Source organism: Haliotis cracherodii, unplaced genomic scaffold (assembly GCF_022045235.1).
Source record: "Haliotis cracherodii isolate W230 unplaced genomic scaffold, xgHalCrac1.p SCAF_9, whole genome shotgun sequence".
Lineage (NCBI taxonomy): Eukaryota > Metazoa > Mollusca > Gastropoda > Lepetellida > Haliotidae > Haliotis > Haliotis cracherodii.
In genome coordinates this window covers 28,609,392-28,615,381 of record NW_027266343.1, presented here as the reverse complement: position 1 = coordinate 28,615,381, position 5,990 = coordinate 28,609,392, and the positions used below count along the sequence as shown (strand labels likewise).

Genomic DNA, 5,990 nt, shown 5'->3' with positions numbered 1-5,990 from the left:
AATAGCCGGTCGACGCTCCGCGCGTTTGCTAGTTCAAACGATAATTAATGAAATCAAGTAAATCAGAATTGTATGAGAAGCAGATTGACAGAAATATTGTTCCACAGAGATAAATCGACCTTCCTTGAAAGTGTCAAAATCAGTCAAAATCAAGTGACACCCAACGCGTGGCACTACTGTGTGAAGCACGTGAAGCACGTGCAAACTACAGGATTTGTTTTGGTGTTTAGTTTTATAGACATCAACGTTCTTGCATAGGATGTTTGTGGTCAGAACTTATCTTTGTTCCAATACTTACTGTTAACATTTGTGCTTGGCGGGGTTTCTCGTGACGTTAGTTTCTTGTTATACAGGAAAATGCTCACCGATAATATACTTCTTTAAAGGTGCAACCAAGAACGATATTTGAGGATTTTGCTGACAATACATCATTCGACATCGATCAGGAGTCATGACAATGCTTGAACTGCGTCGTGCTCGGAATTCCACACAAATGTATATATATATATATATATATAGCTGACAACGTCAGCGAGTATTTATTGTGCCAGCCAGCGGGAGGCGTCGACAGGTATGCAGACCATTTTCACTTACATATACATGTACCATAAATATGGTTTATTGACTGTTGTCACTACCTTCTGCCGTAATATATATTAATGCGCACATTCCAGAAAAGACTTGCAATGTCTAGGTAATGTTTGTGAGAGATTGGAAGATATGTTTCTAGCACACAATTGAAAAAGTACATTATATGATAAAGAGGCTTGTGTGTACCTAGGTCTCCAAGGCTCGCAAAATACAATGTTTATTCCTAATACAAGATATTTACCATCCCCAAACACGCTCGCGTGTTAACCTCTATATGTATTTATTGCACTGAAGAAGACCGCCTCCGTTCTAATGGTAGAGCGTCCGCTCGGAGAGCGGAAGGTCCGGGGTTCGATCCCCCGCCGCGTCATACCAAAAGACGTTAAAAGATGGTACTTGTTGTTACCCCGTCTGGCGCTCGGCATGGTATATCAGTGAGCTAGCACTATAAATCGGCATCAGTCCGGACTTGTACAAGCAGCACACACACGCACGTACATGCACGTCGCTATATAAGTGCAATAATCTTGGACGCGATGTTAAACCCCATTTCACCTCACCTATTGCACTGAAAACTAACCATCATTTGCCCTGTGACTTGGCTGCTCAGATCCCGTGATTTGGCTGCTCAGACCCTGTGACTTGGCTGCTCAGACCCTGTTACTTGGCTGCTCAGACCTAGTGCCTTGGCTGCTCAGACAATGTGCCTTGGCTGCTAAGTCCGTGTGACTTGGCTGTGACTTGGCTGCTCAGGCCCTGTGACTTGACTGCTCAGGCCCTGTGACTTGGCTGTGACTTGGCTGCTCAAGCCCCGTGACTTGGCTGCTCAGACCCCGTGCCTTGGCTGCTCAGACCCTGTGACTTGGCTGCTCAGACCCTGTGACTTGGCTGCTCAGACCCTGTGACTTGGCTGCTCAGGCCCTGTGACTTGGCTGCTCAGACCCTGTGACTTGGCTGCTCAGGCCCTGTGACTTGGCTGCTCAGACCCTGTAACTTGGCTGCTCAGGCCCTGTGACTTGGCTGCTCAGACCCTGTGACTTGGCTGCTCAGACCCAGTGACTTGGCTGCTCATGCCCGGTGACTTGGCTGCTCAGACCCTGTGACATGGCTGCTCATACCCGGTGACTTGAATGCTTAGACCCTGTGACTTAGCTGCTTAGACCCTGTGACTTGGCTGCTTAGACCCTGTGACTTGGCTGTTCAGAACCTGTGACTTGGCTGCTCAGTTTCTGTGACTTGGCTGCTCAGACCCTGTGACTTGGCTGATGCGATGATCGTTGCTCATCATGTTCAGTCACTGGTTTGGCAAAGCACATAATATTCATAATATTTGGTAGTTACATATACTAGAATTTGAAAATATTGTTTGTATGTCTGTATATCAAACAGTATCAATCATATCCTTTTAATATATATTTACTTCTGTTATGTATCAGTTATTTCTAATGATCGTTCGGGTCATATATGTAATAGCATAGGTTATTGTAGGAGCCTCATGGGGAGTTTTCATCATTTGCTCATTCGCGTTCCTTGTTTCCACCAACGCTTGGGACGTACATAATGGTGGACAAATGATAGTAGTTACTCTTTACTCCTTGTTAATATATCTCACAGTATGCGAGTTTATCTCACAGTATGCGAGTTTATCTCACAGTATGTGAGTTTATCTCACAGTATGCTAGTTTATCTCACAGTATGCGAGTTTATCTCAGTATGCGAGTTTATCTCACAGTATGCGAGTTTATCTCACAGTATGCGAGTTTATCTTACAGTATGCAAGTTTCTCTTACGGTATGCAAGTTTTTCTAGTAACCAGAAATTTCATGAATATACACCTGAAAAAGGTTAACCACCGCCTAGTACATATTTTAAAAATAGTATCCTGTATTAATTTTGTAAATAAATATTCATATTGAAAATACCGAAACTGAAATCGATTGTCCAACATATTTTGTAACTGTTACGTGACTATAGTTATTGAGTAGGCCTTACAGATGCTTCCTCGGCTTTCTTATTGCGTATGATTGAACAAGCTCCTCTGTCCGTTTAGAAGTACATGCGGTACTTCTTTACATATTACTCATCTTAGACATGTGTGACCAACTTTGAGATAGGGGACATATAATAAGAAGTCAAAAATCACATTTTTACTTCTCATTATAGTTTAAAACCACAGTATCTTAGGAACACAAAATACAAGTCACCAGCTTCAATTTGTATTTTAACACAGAGATACATGGCATGAAACACTTGGACTCATATTTCCACTTACAGCTGCTTATGTAATAATTGCAGTTTGTAGCTATGTCTGATCAATTTAAAGTAGACATATATGCTGAAAGGTTTTGAAATTATGTTTTTATTACATTACGAAAAATAGCGAGGCATATTTGTGTACAGTAGGCATACATGGCGATTTTTACTGAAGTGAGTTGACGTCAAAAGTCTTTATGACACCACAGCACAATTGAACCTAGCAGCCATCAGATCCCTTTTCTTCTTATTGGTCATATTTATCGAAATGAGATCAATACCGCACATATTCCGATGCATGGGAAGTTCAGGATACATGGCACAATGATGGGAGTGGTGCTTAGCTTTGTTCCTTCCAGGTGTATATCTACAGAGAAGTTGTGTGATATAGGCTTTGTGGGAGAATGTCACGTGCTTCTTATACAGTTTCAGTATGGCGTCTGTGAATATTGTGCTAGCTGTACTTTTGGTGCTGCCATTGACGTCGGTAATTGCACAAGGTGAGGGGATTATTATTCAAGAAAATTTAGACCATGGACAAATGTTTCTCAAGATCGATTTATCGTAAAAGCGAGATTTTTCACTTCTTATGGTTCTGTTCGGAAAAAAATCCGGTTTTAATGTTAGTTATATGAACGCCCAAAGTGAGTGGATTGTAGCGGACGAGTGCTGCTGCTTTGCTTCGGCACAGTCATGCCATTAAAAGCGGAATAAGCCGTGGAACCGAGCCTTCTGGAGGGTAGCGGAATAAACCGAATAGACTCGATCCTTCTGGGGGGTAGCGGAATAAACCGAATGGACCCGAGTCGTCTGGTCGGTAGCGGAATAAACCGAATGGACCCGAATCTGCTGGTCGGTAGCGTAATAAACCGAATGGACCCGTCTGCTGTCGGTAGCGGAATAAGCCGTGGACCAAGTCCACTGGAAGGTAGCGGAATAAGCCGAGTGGACCCGAGTCTGCCGGGTGAGGTGCCGCCATTGATGCTAACGAACTTGAATAAGTCTTTGGTCAGCTGAAAAAAATTAGGCTTGTAACAATTAAATAAGCTTCTGATAAATCATGACATTGTCATGGCCTTACTGAGCGTCATCTATGGTGAACGGACCGCCTCCGTTATCTAGTGGTTGAGCGTCCGCCTGAGAGCGGAAGGTCGGGGATTTGATGCCAGGCCATGTGAAAATATGGCACTAGTTGTTATCCTGTCTGGCGCTCGGCACTAGGGGCACACACACACACACACACACACACACACACACACACACACACACACGTTTAGATTTTGATCCTATTAATACATTTGACTTCATGCATGTATCTTTCTGGTTTATAAACTAGTGTGGTTTAAAACTATGGTAAAGTTTCTTCTTGCCGTCAGTTTATGACGCGATGGAAATGACGCTTATAAAAACCAAAATATTTAGGTTTATTGTTAACTTGTGCTTTTCATATAATCTGTATACTAACCCTTGAACGCCATCTTCGTCACACAGGGAATCTGGGTGCCGGAGCAGGAACCGGGTGGAACGGAGTGAGCGGAACCGGATACCCCTACTGTTGTACATGCGTAAGTGCTGGAGACAATTGGGATTTCTTGAGAAAGAACGATGCTCTGTATAAAAAAGATAGCTTTTATTGGTGTGTTTGTTGTTGACCGCCGCACACAGGGAATATCTAGCTGTGTGATGGCGGCCTGTATGAGCAACGATCCACGCAGCCGCGGTACGATGCCATGCAATCAACCAACTCCCCGAACTTGACCACTCGATCCATTGAGTGGCATAGGTGGCTGGGGACTGTTTTTAATATAGGCTCATAGCTTTAATAGAAAAATCTGTTTTTTGCTTATATAGCTCAAAAATAGTATCTAGTCTCTATACAAAATCCCGGCTCCAAACCCATTCCAAGTTGGTCTTCATCACAAGAATGTCGTAATTTTATAAAGCATCAACGTCGGGAAAAGTGAAACAAGTATAGTTTTCTTCGCTCACAACACAATGGCAAAACCTTGATATTAAATAATTAATAGTAAGAGGCGACTAAAGGGATCGGGTGGTCAGCCTCGTTGAACTGGTTGGTCCCAATTGCGTAGAGCGATGCTAATGATGTCAATCACTGGGTTGTCTGGCCTAGACTCAAGTTTTAACAGACCACTGCCATATAACTGGAACATTGCTGTGTGCGGGTTGAACAACAAACAAATAATAATAAGTTATGTTTAACGCAACAGAATTGCGACTAATAAAGGCGCATAATTGATGATTTAAATCCTATATAAAGATCCCTATGTACCATGTCATATAGACGGATGTCGTTCAAGCCCTTGACAGTTTCAAGACATGTTTCACTTGTCGTTGATTGTAATAAACTCTTATGTATTTCAGGGTGCGCACAACGTGGGGCTATGTGCTGCGCTTCTTGTCGTGTCATTGCTGGTTGGAGTGGTCTTTCCATATCGACCTTGACCGACAATGTGCGAAACAAGAGTGGCAGAAAAACGTCGCCATACTCAGATGATAAAATGGCAATTTCCACACAAGGATATCTGTTGTCCAATCGTCTGTGGCGCCGCTGATTCGCCAAGATAATGGTTCATTTGCAGCATCATAATCGTGCACGGGGAACTCAAAACGTATTTTGTTAAATAATGTACAAAAAGAAAAACAGATGACTCGTACGTGACATTATCCTTCAGTAGTTTGTTATTTGTTATGTAGAGAGCACGATTGACCGGGTGACCCTAGGTGCATAAAGTCAGGATGAGTTTGAATCCAGGATTCGACTTGGGTATCAACTTTGGCTTGTCATGATCATACCTTTGCCCTTGGGTTTCACCAAAGGGGTAAGCGTCTACGACCTGCATAACTTTGGGTTTTCGTCTCATATTTACCTCACTTGCCGCCTTGAACCTGAAATGCTGTCATAAAACACAAGTTACTCAGTCCTTTGTTATGGTTTTATCCTTGACGATGAATAGTCACTAAAGAATCCACTCATTTATCAATCAGAATTTTTCAGTCTTTCATTTGTTAGATGCATTAGTTAGGTAGGTGTGTTTGTTTGTTTTTTTGCTTAACGCTGCACTCCAGCGAGATGACGGCGGTCTGTATAAGCATCGATCCACGCCGTCGGACCAACCCTCTGGAAC

The 5,990-nt window shown here is 42.8% G+C and overlaps 1 pseudogene; it reads left to right on the top strand.

The window, feature by feature from the left end:
• Positions 1–451: 451 nt before the first annotated feature.
• Positions 452–5,307, top strand: LOC139452647 (uncharacterized; annotated as a pseudogene).
• Positions 5,308–5,990: the final 683 nt, after the last annotated feature.